Here is a 15,972-nt window from a genome sequence, read left to right on the forward strand (position 1 = left end):
AGTAGTTACCATGGAAGCATGTTTACTAATAAGCCTAAGATCATTGACATTACGACTCATATTTTCACCCAAGCGATCAAGCATGTAAGCATTATGTTTCAATTGTCTACTAACATAAGCATTGAAATTTTCTTGCTTGACAATAAAGTTATCAAATTCATCCAAGCATTGGCTAGCAGGCTTATTATAAGGAATATCACCTTCATCAAATCTACGAAGAGAATTTACCTCTACTACGTGTGTTAGGTTATCAAGACCATGTATTTCTTCAAATAGGCGATAGATTCTTAACATCTTCACCTTTAATACCTTTTACTTTCATAGATTTCTTTGCCTCTTGCATATCTTCAGGACTGAGGAATAGAATACCTCTTTTCTTTGGAGTTGGTATTGGAGGTGGTTCACGAATAGACCAATCAATATCATTACTGAATATATTATTCAATAGTAGTTCAGCTTGTTCGACGGTTCGCTCCCTGAAAAGACAACCAACACAATTATCTAGGTGGTCCCTACAAACATCAGTCAATTCATTATAAAAGATATCAAGTATTTCATTTTTCTTGAGAGGGTGATCAAGAAAAGCATTAAGTTACTCGAGAAGCCTCCCCCAAGCTTGTGGGGGACTCTCTTCTTCAATTTGCACAAAGTTAAATATTTCATGCAAGGCATCTTGTTTCTTATGGATAGGAAAATATTTTTCAGAGAAGTAATATATCATATCCCGGGGACTACGCACACAACAAGGAGCAAGATAATTAAACCATATCTTAGCATCACTCTTTAATGAGAATGGAAAGAGCTTAAGAATATAATAATAATGAATCTTTTCCTCATTAGTGAATAGGTTGGCTATATCATTCAATTTTGTAAGATGTTTCATAATAGTTTCAGATTCATAACCATGGAAAGGATCAGATTCTACCAAATTAATCAACTCAGGATCGACATAAATTTCATAATCTTTATCAGTAACACAGGTACGTGAAGTAGCAAACTTGGGATCATATTGCATTCTAGCATTCAAAGATTTGTTTTCCTTCCACTTGCATAGCAATTTATTAAGATCATCTCTATCCTTACAAGCAAGAAAGTCCCTAGCTACTTCTCCTTCCATAACATAACCCTCAGGTATATCAGGCAATTAATATTTAGGAGAGCTAGGTCTAGCACGTGCATCGTAGTGTTCAGTTTCAGTAATTTCATCAGACTCAGAAATATTATCAGTTTCAACATTCACTCTAAGAATTTGTTCATCAAGAAATTCACCAAGTGGCATAGTAGTATCAAGCAAAGTATCATAAGCATCATGCATAGAAGAAGTAGCATCATCAATTACTTGCGACATATCTGATTCAGTAATAGGTGGTGGTGTCGGAAATTTACTAACAATAGAAGGTGAATCAAGTGCAAAGCTAGATGGCAGTTCCTTCCAGTCCTCGAAGTTGAGGGGTAGATCTTGGTTTTAGCATCTCTCAGCAGGGTCCTAGTGGAAACTAAGGGATATTAAGGCCTCCTTTTAATAGAGAACCAGGCCAAAGCATTAGCACTCCTCAAACTATGGTAATCACCGAAAAGAATCCCAGTTACTATCACCCTGGGGGATGCGGATCATAACTCGTAATAGGTGTCTACAACTTGCAAGATAGGATCAAGAACACATATATATTCATGAAAACATAATAGTTTCAGATCTGAAATCATGGCACTCGGGCCCTAGTCACAACTATTAAGCATAGCAAAGTCATAGCAACATAAGTCTTAGAACATAGTGGATACTAGGGATCAAACCCTAACAAAACTAACTCGATTACATGATAGATCTCATCCAACCCATCACCGTCTACCAAGCCTACGATGGAATAACTCACGAACGGTGGAGAGCATCATGAAATTGGTGATGAAGGATGGTTGGTGATGATGATGGCTCGATTTCCCCTCTCCGGAGCCCAAATCAAACTCCAGATCTACCCTCCCGAGGAAGAACACGAGGTGGCAGCGGCTCCGTATCGTGAAACGCGATGAACTCTTCTCCTTGATTTTTTCGGGACGTATAGGAATATATAGGAGTGGAAACGAGGTCGGTGGAGCTTTTGTTGGAAATATGCCCTAGAGGCAATAATAAAATAGTTATTATTATACTTCCTGTTTTAAGATAATCATTTATTATCCATGCTATAATTGTATTGAGCGGAAACACAAATACATGTGTGGATACATAGACAAAATAATGTCCCTAGTAAGACTCTAGTTGACTAGCTCGTTGATCAAAGATGGTTAGTGTTTCATAGCCATAGACAAGTGTTGTCACTTGATAACGGGATCACATCATTAGGAGAATGATGTGATGGACAAGACCCAAACTATAGGCATAGCATATGATCATGTAATTTTGTTGCTATTGTTTTCTGCATGGCAAGTATACATTCCTATGACCATGAGATCATGTAACTCATTAACACCAGAGGAATACTTTGTGTGTATCAAATGTCGCAACATAACTGGATGACTATAAAGGTGCTCTACAGGTATCTCCGAAGGTGTCCGTTGAGTTAGCATGGATCAAGAGTGGGATTTGTCACTTCGTATGACAGAGAGGTATCTCGGGACCCACTCGGTAGTACAACATCACATACAAGCCTTGCAAGCAATATGACTAAAGATTTAGCCATGGGATCTGGTATTACAGAACGAGTAAAGAGACTTGCCGGTAATGAGATTGAAATAGGTATTGGGATACCGATGATCGAATCTCGGGCAAGTAACATACCGAACGACAAAGGGAATGATATGCATGATTAACTGAATCCTTGAAATAGAGGTTCAATATATAAGATCTTTGTAGAATATGAAGGATCCAATATGGGTATCCAGATCTCGATATTGGATATTGATCGGAGAATGTCTCAGGTCATGTCTACATAGTTCTTGAACCCGCAGGGTCTGCACACTTAAGGCTCGGTGACGTTTCGGTATAGTTGAGTTATAGGTGCTGGTGACCGAAGTTTTGTTCGGAGTCCCGGATGACATCCTGGACGTCATGAGGAGTTCTGGAATTGTCCGGAGACGAAGATTGATATATAGGAAGTTGGTATTTGGACTACGAAAAAGTTTTGGGCATTACCGACACTGTACCGGGAGTGGCGAATGGGTTCCGGGGGTCCACCAAGTGGTCCCACCACCCCCTAAGGGGACCACATGGGATATAGGGTGGAGCACCAGCCCCTGGTGGGCTGGGTGGCCAGCCCAAAGGGCCCATGAGGCCGAAAGGTGAAAAGTCCAAAAGGTGGAAGGGTTTTTCCAAGTGTGGGAAGGAAGGAGTCCTAGTCCTACTAGGATTGGAGGAGGACTCTTCCTCTCCACCTTCGGTCGATCCAAAGGGCTGGCCCCTTGGGGGCCAAGCCTCCTCCCTCCCTCCTCCTATATATACTAGAGGTATTGAGGATTTTTCAACATAGAAAATCAGCCACGTGCTACCCTCTCCTCTAGATCGTAGTTTTTCCTCTAGATAGTTTCAGCGGTGCTTAGGCAAAGCCCTACTGGAATACTTCCACCACCATCACCACGACGCCGTCGCTCTGCCGGAGAACTCATCTACCTCTCTCTCCCCTCTTGCTGGATCAAGAGGGCGGAGATCGTCACCAAGTTATACGTGTGCTGAACGCGGAGGTGTCGTCCGTTCGATGCTAGATCTGGACGGATCGTGGGACTGTGATTTGGATCGCGAAGACGTACCACTACATCAACCGCGTTTTTAACGTTTCGTGCTTAGCAATCTACAAGGGTATGTGGAGCCGATCTCCCTCTCGTAGATGATCATCACCATGATAGGTCTTTCGTTTGCGTAAGAAAATTTTGTTTCCCATGCAACGTTCCCCAACAGCTTCAGGGGCTCCACAAGCCATGGGCACGACCTTGGGGGGCCGCGCCTTGCAGGCTTGTGGCCAGGGGGTGCCCCTGTCCGGTACATTCTTTCGCCAGTATTTTTTATTAATTCCAAAAATATTCTCCGTAGATTTTCTGGTGAACCAGAGAACTTCTATTTCTGAACAAAAATAACACCAAGGCAGTTCTTTTGAAAACAGCGTCAGACCGAGTTAGTTCCATTCAAATCATGCAAATTAGAGTCCAAAACAAGGGCAAACGAGTTTGGAAAAGTAGATACGTTGGAGACGTATCACCTCCGTACAAGCATACCCTTTAGCCAAAATCCGGAAGATCACGTTGATGACTGTGATAGGCCGGAACTGCCGAATATACGAAGCCCCTGTAACCTTCGGGATAAGGGTGAGCATCCCAAAGTTCAATCGAGAGAGGTCCAAAACACCATGGGCAAACTCGTGAAAGAGCGCCATGATCTCCCCCTTAATAGAGGTCCAGAATGTCTCGAAGAAACAAACTGGGAGTCCACCAAGGCCCGATGCCACCTCATCCACCTCAAAGGCTACGAGAAGGGCCCTATTCTCGGAAGGCGTGAACCATTGTCCCTCACCCCATATGGTGTCTGCTAGGGCTAGTCCCGATCAGGGTCGAGTTGCAAAGAGTTCCTTATTGAAGTCGTCCACATGTTCCTGGATTTCTCCGGGGTCGTGCAACAATCGCTCACCATCCCATAGGAGTGGGATGGTGCACCTACGTGTGCGGCCATTAGAGATGGCTTGGAAATATGTTGTGTTAGCATGCCCAAAGAAGACCCAATTGAAGGACCCCCGTTGGGCCCAGTATTCCTCCTCCTTCCGATAGATTTCTAGTAGCTCATCCTCCAAACTATAACGCAAAGCCCATTCATCTGGGATGAGGCCAACCATATCCGCCTCAGGTCCACGCACTGGATCTCTAGGAGAAGGGCGCCTTTTTGGAGCTTAAGGTGATGCCCAACATTGGCACCCTGGCCTTTTATAAATAGTGCGAACCACTTGGCCAAGAAGTGCCAATCATCCACCGCGGATATCACCCGATGAGGTTCCCCTCTAGCCTCTATCCAATGTACCTTTACTACCTCGGTGACACCTGGTTGTCACAACGAGAAGGTCTCAAAACGGAACCAAGGAGGTGAGCGTGGCCTCTCATCTGAGGATGAGAACAATAGGGGGACGTGGTCGGATCCTATCTGGGTGATTGCCCGTAAGGACGTGAAAGGGAACCACGATTCCCACTCCAGGGACATGAACACCCTGTCGAGGACACTCTACATCGGATTTAGCTGGAGATTTGTCCACAATAACCCCGCTCCTACTTGGTCAAGCTGTCGGATACTGAGATCAGCAATCCAATCATTGAAATGCCGCATGCCCGGGACATCTACCCGTACATTACTCTTGTCCAAAGGGGAACGAATGTGGTTAAAGTCACCCCTTATAATTAGCGGGAGCGTCGCAGCCTCGACTTTTTGGCGTACCTGTGCAAGGAAGGCCTTGGAACGGGTGTGGTCGGCCGTGCCATACACCACTATCACTTCCCACTTGAAGTTAATTGCTCGCTCCCACACCTCCATACTTACGACCCCCCCCCCGAGTCTATGGATCCCATGTCAAAGGTGGTATACTTCACACCTAGCAGGTTACCCCCCTCCCCCGAGTGACCAGCTAACCCAGAGGAGGGCAGCCAATGCCATGAAAATAAGTGCCTACTTAGGTGCTCCAACTCAGTCAAAGAGAATTCCGTTTGCATGGTCTCCGAAATCACAACAATGCCAATGTCTTCATCATGCATGTAATCTACTATCTACCTGTGGTGGCCATCATGCTCAAAGCCCCACAGGTTCCAGAAAATTTACCACATCTATTCCTCATGGGGGTCCACCGTGGACCCCATAGAAGAGGAAGCACTCAGGGCGCGGCGTAACTGCATATTGCGGGAGAGGGTGCATCCGCTAATCTCCAACGGGTCTAGAGGACCAACCTCCTCTCTTGCCAGGGGTCGGCTAATGGCCGGGTTCTCCGCCGCTGCCGCAGCCCGCGCTCGAGCCACCACAAGACATCTAACAAGGATTTCATTGGCCTGGATGGAAGCACGGCGGTGGTGAGGTGGGCGACCTCCGGGACCGAGATATTCACCGTGAGCTTGTTGACGGCCCGGGTCAGCTCATCACTTTGCGTGCCGAAGAAAAGGCTTGCAGGGTCGGGGAAGACGACAATAAACTCATGGTACGAGACGGGAGTGACCCCCCAATCCTAGTACGGATGGAACAGGTGTGCAGCTCGGCCGTCATGATAGCTGGTGGCACAGTGCTCCCACCCAGCACAGAGATAAGAGCAGGGAGGAACAAGGTGGTCGGTGGCTAGGAGATCTCCATATGGTATTAGCCAAAGTCGTCCAGGACGTGGTCGTACACTGCAAGCTCGCCTTCTAGAGTGCCTTTTGTTCAAAGCAAGGCGGGGTTATCTGCACTCTTGCATTCTGGTAGTGACCCTCCACCTCACAGTTTAAGCAGACAACGAACGACGCACGAGGGACCATCGATGTTGGCGTGTCAGTCGGCGGTGGCCGGGGGGGGGGGGTGCCACCCTTCTTATTCTTCTTCGTCTTCTTCTTGGAAAAGGACCCCTTGCCGTTCTGCCCACCATGACCTACCGGTGGAAATTGTGGTTGGCGTTAGGGGGAGGGGGGTTGTAGCGGCATGGAGGGGAAGCCTCCGTCCAGTCCAAACACGCCGGAGATCGAGATCACTCGCTACGCTGTGAAGAGTAGAGGTCCCAACCCCTCCAGTGGTCACGGGAATGGTCGTGTTGGCAGGAATCATGCCAAGACGAGGTCTTATCGACAGCCGCTGTCTTTCCCTTGAGGTGAGAGCTGCAGATCTCGAACTCCCGACCGCTGGCCAAAGGGAAGGGACACTATGGCGCAGCCGCCCGCTCGTCCTCCCACCCAGGAGGCCGATGCTTGGGGTACGAAGCACCATCATCGACGTCCCGTGACATGGGGTCGGGCAGCACCAGACAGGGGCGAGGAGGGGGTGGGGGCAAGGAGGGCGGAGCAGATGGCGACGCCGGTGGAATGAAGAGGCATCAGGTTCAGCATAAGAGGCACGTATCGCAGCCAGTGTTATTCGGCGCCATTGGCCCATTAACTCCTACCAGACGCACGCCGAGCCCAATCCCACCCCAGAGTCCAGGCCCACCGCCACCCTGAGGCCAGGTGTCGGGCCACCACCCGATGCTTGCGGCCCATGGCCCAAGCGCCATCCCAACCCATCACCGACCACCGCAGGATAGGAGGAACGGTTTTCCGCACTATAGAGCTCCACAGGCGGTGCGACGGCGATATCCGACCAGCATCCACTGTCGATAGCTATGATCAACACGCGCGGAAGGATGTCGCGCGAGGCTCCATCGGGTGGATGACCAGGTGGAAATCCAACATCTGGGGTTGCAAGGACGAACCTTGACTTGCCGCAACCACATTGAGTCAGCCAGCAGGGCGCGCCGGGTGGCGCCACGACCTGGCCGCCGCCCCGAGATCAGCCCAGCCAGCCACACCCAAGGCCCTCGGTCGTCTCCCCCTACTACCACGAGCAGCAGGAGCACAAGGCTGGCGAAGGGAGGAGTAAGAGGGAGTGGGTTGGGGAATCACCAAGGGGTTGCGGGAGTGAGAAGGGCTGGCGAGCTCCGCGACCACGGCCTCCACCAGCCAGTCACTGTAGCGGCGCACGACAGGTCGCTGATCGGCCGACACAGCCGCCGTAGCTGCGAGGTCTTCATCCTCCACCCAGTCAGCCCACCTCGACCCTAGCGGGTCGCCCCGCGCATCACCAGTCGCCATCCCCGGCTCCTATCTGATCCGACTATGTCAAGCATGTCAATTCATTTGATCGTGTCAACAATTACCCGTTACCCAATGTTGATCCTAAGTTGTCATTCGTTCACATGTGCTATTCTTGGAGCATATTTTCTGTTATTATTCCCTTTTATTTTATGCACCATGCTACTATGAAGTAATCATTGGATTATTTATTAAATGCTTCATGCGCTTCAATTAAATATTTTGCGTATGGCTTTATAGAATGCTTCGTGTGCTTTACTTATATATTTTGAGCTTCGATATTGATACGTCTCCAACATATCTATAATTTTTGATGGTTCCATGCTATTATCCTGTCAACTTTGGATCTTTTATATGCATGAATATGCTATTTTATATCTTTTTTGGGACTAACCTATTAACTCAGCGCCAAGTGCGAGTGTCTGCTTTTTTCGTGTTTTTGACCCTTTTTCAGACGGACTCCATATGGAATAAAACTTTACGATGATTTTTTGGACCAAAAGAGACCCCCAAAGGTTTGGAAGAAGGCCAGAAGAGCCATGAGGGAGTCACAAGCCCGGGAGGTGCGACCACCCCCTAGGCTGCACCTACCAGGCTTGTGACCTCCTCGTGGGCCCAACCGACGTAATTCCACCGCCATAAATTCCTATAAATTCAGAAACCCCTAGAAAGAAACCTAGATCGAGAGTTCTGCCGCCGCAAGCCTCTGTAGCCACCAAAAACTAATCTTGAGCCCGTTCCGGCACCCTGCCGGAGGGGGAATCCATCTCCGGTGGCCATGTTCATCATCCCGGCGATCTCCATGATGAGGAGGGAGTAGTTCTCCCTCGGGGCTGAGGGTATGTACCAGTAGCTATGTGTTTGATCTCTCTCTCGTGTTCTTGAGATGTCTTGATCTCGATGTACCGTGGGCTTTGCTACTATAGTTGGATCTTATGATGTTCTTACCCCTCTCCCTTCTTGTAATGAACTGAGTTTCCCCTTTGAAGTTATCTTATCGGATTGAGTCTTTGAGAACACTTGATGTATGTCTTGCACGTGTCTATCTGCGGTGATCAACTTGCGGGTTTGTGACATTGGGAACCTATGCATATGGGTTGGCACACGTTTGGATATTCATGTGAGTACTCGATATATGTTTTGGTGATCAACTTGCGGGTTTCGTGACATTGGGGACCTATGCATATGGGTTGGCACACGTTTTGACTCTCCGGTAGAAACTTTGGGGCACTCTTTGAAGTTCTATGTGTTGGTTGAATAGATGATTCTGAGATTGTGTGATTCATATAGTATAATCATGTCCACGGATACTTGAGGTGACAATGGAGTATCTCGTTTGTTCTCCACTATTATTGACTTTGGAGTGACTCTTTGTTGCATGTTGAGGGCTAGTTATACGATCCAATTATGTTATCTTTGTTGAGAGAACTTCAATAGTGAAAGTATGAACCCTAGGCCTTGTTTCCACGCATTGCAATACCGTTCGTGCTCACTTTTGTTACTAGTTACCTTGCTGTTTTTATAATTTCAGATTACAAAAACCTATATTTACCATCCTTATTGCACTTGTATCACCATCTCTTCGCCGAACTAGTGCACCTATACAACTTACCATTGTATTGGGTGTGTTGGGGACACAAGAGACTCTTTGTTATTTGGTTGCAGGGTCGCTTGAGAGAGACCATCTTCATCCTACGCCTCCCGCGGATTGATAAACCTTAGGTCAATCACTTGAGGGAAAATTGCTATTGTCCTACAAACCTCTGCACTTGGAGGACAAATAACGTCTACAAGAAGAAGGTTGCGTAGTAGACATCAAGCTCTTTTCTGGCGGCTTTGCCGGGGAGGCTAGGTAAGCGGCACTAACATCCCGTCAACGAAGCTCTTTTCTGGCTCCGTTGCCGGGGAGGTTAGCGCTTGAAGGTATATCTTTAGATCTTGCAATCGAATCTTTTTATTTCTTGTTCTTTCTTTAGAAAACTACAAAAAAAGGAATTGAGGATGCCTCATATGTTCCATCTTTTCAATGTCTTTCGTGAGCATGATGGGAAGGAAAATTGTGCTCAAGTGCTGAAAGAAGAATTACATAGAATGCTTGGCATAGAATATGTGAATGATGAGCATGATTGCAATGTTGTTAGCATGAATTCTATGAATACCCATGATGCTAATGATATGCAAAGCCACAAGCTTGGGGATGCTATATTTGATGAAGATGATCTTTTTAGTTCTTCCACTTTGAATGATCAAAATCATTTTGATGAAAGCATGCCCCCTATCTATGATGATTATTGTGAGGATACTTATGCTATAAAGAAGAGGGGTGATAAACTTGTCATACTCTCGAGAACCCCTTTGATAAACCTTGCTTTTTAATTGTGGACACAATATGTAGTGCTCAAGTCTTTTACGATACTCCCACTACTATTCTTGAGAATGGATTTCCTCATGTGGAGAGTAGTAAAATTCCTATGCTTGTAGATCATGAAAAGAAAGCCTTGGGTGTTGGTTATATTAATGAATTCATTCATGATGCTACTGAAAATTACTATGAGAGGAGATCATATGCTTCTACTTATTGCAATAGTATCAAGCTTCCTCTCCATGTGTTGAAATTTTTGAAGCTATGCTTGTTTTGCCTTCCTATGCTAGTTGATTCTTGCTCCAACAAGTTGTTTGTTCACAAAATCCCTATGCATAGGAAGTGTGTTAGACTTAAATGTGCTAGCCATGTGCTCCATGATGCTCTCGTTGTGCTTCAATCCTTATCTTTTATGTGAGCATCATTGAAATCATGATGCCTAGCTAAGGGCGTTAAACATTAGCGCTTGTTGGGAGGCAACCCAATGAATTTATCTTTTTCTTTCTGTTTTATTGCGTCCACACCATCATAATTCTGTTATGATTGTGTCTTTGGTGTTTCTTTTTGTGTTTGAGCCAAGCAAATCCTTTATGACTAGTCTTAGTGATGGTTGTTTGATCCTGCTGGAAAAAGACAGAAACTTTTCGCTCACGAGATTATTTTTCATTTTTATTCAGAAAGAGCTTTTGAGTTGATTATTTTTGCTTCTGGTTGATATGCCTTTTGCCCAGGCAGTCGTAATTTTTCAGAATTTGTGAGGTACCAGAAGTATACGAAGGATAGAGATTGCTACAAACTTGTCTGTTTTTGACAGATTCTGTTTTTGTTAAGTTAGTTGCTTGTTTTGATGAAACTATGGATAGTATTGGGGGGTGTACTAGCCATGGAAAAGTGAGAATACAGTAATCCAACACCAATATAAATAGAAATCAAGATTTCTACAGTACCAAAAGAGGTGGTAGTTTGTTTTCTTGTGCTAATGATATCACGAGTTTCTGTTTCAGTTTTGTGTTGTGAAGTTTTCAAGTTTTGGGTGATGTTCTCATGGACAAAGGGATAAAGAGTGGAAAGAGCTCAAGCTTGGGGATGCCCAAGGCATCCCAAGCCAAATCCAAGGACACCAAAATGCCTAAGCTTGGGGATGCCCCGGAAAGGCATCCCCTCTTTCGTCTTCAATCCATCGGTAACATCACTTGGAGCTATATTTTTATTCACCACATGATATCTGTTTTGCTTGGAGCGTCTTGTATCGTAGGAGTCTTTTCTTTTTGTTGCATCACAATCATCCTTGCTGCACACCTTTTGAGAGAGACATGCACCCATCGTGAATTTGCTAGAATGCTCATCGTGCTTCACTTATATCTTTTGAGCTAGATAATTTTTCTCTATGTGCTTCACTTAGATCTTTTAGAGCACGGCGGTGCGTAACTTGGTAGTTGGCTTGTGCTATGAAAGTAGTCCCAAAGGTGATAGGTACCCACAGAGGATAAAAAAAATTCCATCTTCATGTGCATTGAGTAGAAAGAGAAGTCTTGATTCCTCTCAATTAGTTTTGAGACATGGATTTGGTAATATTAAGGGTTATGTTAGTAGGGTGTTGTGAATCTAGAAATACTTGTGTTGAAGTTAGTGATTCCCATAGCATGCACGTATGGTGAACCGCTATGTTAGGAAGTCGGAGCATAATTGATCTATTGATTGTCATCCTTTGTGTTGAGGTCGGGATCGCGCGATGGTTAACACCTACCAACCCTTCCCCTAGGAGTATGCGTTTAGCACTTTGTTTCGATCACTAATAAAAAAATCGCAACAAGTATGTGAGTTCTTCATGACTAATGTGAGTCCATGGTATAGATGCACTTTCACCTTCCACCATTGCTAGCCTCTCTAGTAAAGCGCAAATTTCGCCGGCACACAAACCCACCATATGCCTTCCTCAAAACAGCCACCATAACTACCTACTATGGCATTTTCATAGCCATTCCGAGATATATCGCCATGCAACTCTCACCGTTCCGTCTCATGACTTGTGCCGTCACTCTCATATTGCCATTGCATGATCGTAAGATAGCTAGCGAGATGTTTCAACCTCATACGCCAAGCTAGATCGTTGCACATCCCGGTACACTACCGGAGGCATTTCCTATAGAGTCATCATCGTTCTAAGCTTTGCGCTGTGAGTAAATAAAAGTGTGATGATCATCATTATTAGAGCATTGTCCCATGTGAGGAAATAAAAAAAGAGGCCAAAGAGCCCAAATAATAAAAAAAGAGGCCCAAGAGCCCAAATAAAAAAAAGACAAAAAGAGTGAAGGGATAATGCTAATATCTTTTTCCACACTTGTGCTTCATAATAGCATGATGTTCTTCATGATTGAGAGCCTCTCGTTTCGTCACCACCATATGCGATTGGGAATCTTTATTATATAACTTGGCTTGTATATTCCAAGGATGGGTTTCCTCAAATTGCCCTAGGTCTTCCTGAGCAAGCAAGTTGGATGCACACCCACTAGTTCTCCTTTTGAGCTTTCACATACTTATCTCTAGTGCATCCTTTGTATGGCAATCCCTACTCATTCACATTGATATCTATTAATGGGCATCTCCATAGCCCTTTAATACGCCGAGTCAATGTGACCATCTCCTCCTTTTTTGTCTAACAACCACCACCACACTCTATTCCACCTATAGTGCTATATCCATGGCTCATGCTCATGTATTGCATGATAGTTGTAAAAGGTTTGAGAAAGTAAGAGTGCGAAAACAATTACTTGGCCAATACCGGGGTTGTGCATGATTTAAATTAGTTGTGTGAGGATGATGGAGCATAGCCAGACTATATGATTTTGTAGGGATAACTTTCTTTGGCCTTGTTATTTCGAAAGTTCATGATTACTTTGCTAGTTTGCTTGAAGTATTATTGTTTCCATGTCAATAGTAAACTATTGTTTTGAATCTTACGGATCTGAACATTCATGCCACAAGAAAGAAGTTACAAAGGACAAATATGTTAGGTAGCATTCCACATCAAAATTTCAGTCTTTATCACTTCCCTACTCGAGGACGAGCAGGAGTTAAGCTTGGGGATGCTTGATACGTCTCCAACATATCTATAATTTTTGATGGTTCCATGCTATTATCTTGTTAACTTTGGATGTTTTATATGCATGAATATGCTATTTTATATATTTTTTGGGACTAACCTATTAACTCGGTGCCAATTGTGAGTTTCTGTTTTTTTCCGTGTTTTTGACCCTTTTTCACACGGAGTCCAAATGGAATAAAACTTTATGATGATTTTTTTTGGACCAAAAGAGACCCCCGAAAGTTTGGAAGATGGCCAGAAGAGCCACGAGGGAGTCACAAGCCCGGGAGGCGTGACCACCCCCTAGGCCGCACCTACCAGGCTTGTGACCTCCTCGTGGGCCCAACCGACGTAATTCCACTGCCATATATTCCTATAAATTCAGAAACCCCCAGAAAGAAACCTAGATCGGGAGTTCCGCCGCCGCAAGCCTCTGTAGCCACCAAAAACCAATCTGGAGCCCGTTCCGGCACCCTGCCGGAGGGGGAATCCATCTCCGGTGGCCATCTTCATCATCCTGGCGATCTCCATGACGAGGAGGGAGTAGTTCTCCCTTGGGGCTGAGGGTATGTACTAGTAGCTATGTGTTTGATCTCTCTCTCTCTCGTCTTCTTGAGATGTCTTGATCTCGATGTACCGTGGGCTTTGCTACTATAGTTGGATCTTATGATGTTCTTCCCCCTCTCCCTTCTTGTAATGAATTGAGTTTCCCCTTTGAAGTTATCTTATCGGATTGAGTCTTTGAGAACACTTGATGTATGTCTTGCACGTGTCTATCTGCGGTGATCAACTTGCGGGTTTGTGACATTGGGAACCTATGCATATGGGTTGGAACACGTTTGGATATTCATGTGAGTACTCGATGTATGTTTTGGTGATCAACTTGCGGGTTTCGTGACATTGGGAACCTATGCATATGGGTTGGCACACGTTTTGACTCTCCGGTAGAAAGTTTGGGGCACTCTTTGAAGTTCTATGTGTTGGTTGAATAGATGATTCTGAGATTGTGTGATGCATATCGTATAATCATGCCCACAGATACTTGAGGTGACAATGGAGTATCTAGGTGACATTAGGGCCTTGGTTGATATGTGTCTTAACGTGTTATTCTAGTACGAACTCTATGATGGATCGAACGAAAAGAATAGCTTCGTGTTATTTTACTACGGAATCTTGAATAGATCGATCAGAAAGAATAACTTTATGGTGGTTTCGTACCCGCAAATAATCTCTTCGTTTGTTCTCCGCTATTAGTGACTTTGGAGTGACTCTTTGTTGCATGTTGAGGGCTAGTTATATGATCCAATTATGTTATCATTGTTGAGAGAACTTCACTAGTGAAAGTATGAACCCTAGGCCTTGTTTCCACGCATTGCAATACCGTTCGTGCTCACCTTTGTTACTAGTTACCTTTCTGTTTTTGTAATTTCAGATTACAAAAACCTATATTTACCATCCTTATTTCACTTGTATCACCATCTCTTCTCCGAACTAGTGCACCTATACAACTTACCATTGTATTGGGTGTGTTGGGGACACAAGAGACTCTTTGTTATTTGGTTGCAGGGTTTCTTGAGAGAGACCATCTTCATCCTACGCCTCTCCCGTATTGATAAACCTTAGGTCACCCACTTGAGCGAAAATTGCTACTGTCCTACAAACCTCTGCACTTGGAGGCCCAACAACGTCTACTAGAAGAAGGTTGAGTAGTAGACATCAGATATTCGTCTCTCTAAATTCATTCAAGAATGTTGTAAACTTCACTCATTCCTTTCGGAGAGTAGATTGATGATCACTCTTGTGCTTCACTTATATCCTAAGAGAAAATGTTGAATGAGTTGTGTGTCATAAAGCGTGAAATTATATATGCTTCATATGCTTTTCCCATGAGGAGTTGTGACTTCACATGCTAAGAGTATAAGCAATAAAATTTATTGGATATTAGTACACCAAGCATTGGTCATTTGAACAATTCATGAAAGAATATTAAAGGAAGAGAGATACACGTATAAATATAACATCTTGGACAACTTCGATGATTGTGAGCCCCCATTAATTATTTTCAAACTTGATCAAGTAGTTGACTTTGGACAAGGAATACAACGTAATGGTTATGGTTGCTTATATTCACATAGAAATTATATTATCATGGATCCTCTAACATGTGGTGCTATATTAGGATCTTTTGCTAGCTTAAAACTCGTACTAGCTAGAGATACTACTTGTGCAACCAAAACCCCCTAAACCAAGTTTATTGCCATGAGAGCCCACCATATCTACCTATGGATTGAATAAGATATTTCAATTAAATTATCATTGGTGCAAAAATCAATAAAAATGCTCCTAAATATGTATGTTATTTTGTTGGAAGGGGAAATAAGCTTTGTACGTACTTGTTATGGTGAAAAATTAAAGCAACAGACTCCATAATAAAGGTTTCCATCACAAGGGGCAATATAAAGTGACATTCTTTTTCATTAAGAGATTGCACATCCAAAAATATAAAGCGCATGACAAGTTTTGCTTCCCTATGCGAGGGCCTATCTTTTACTTTTATTCATTTACTTTTCTATATTACTTTTATGCAAGAGTCAACGATGTCCATCACTATTAGTTGGCAATCATCATGTGACGGGGAAAGATCCTGGCACATATATTCAGTTGGATATAGGTGATCATGATTCACTATTGTTGACATTATCCCTGAGATATGTAAGCTGGCACGCGAAACATTAGGCCCCTATCTTCCTATGTGTTTGATTGA

Source organism: Hordeum vulgare, chromosome 3H (genome assembly GCF_904849725.1).
Source record: "Hordeum vulgare subsp. vulgare chromosome 3H, MorexV3_pseudomolecules_assembly, whole genome shotgun sequence".
In the NCBI taxonomy this organism is placed as follows: domain Eukaryota; kingdom Viridiplantae; phylum Streptophyta; class Magnoliopsida; order Poales; family Poaceae; genus Hordeum; species Hordeum vulgare.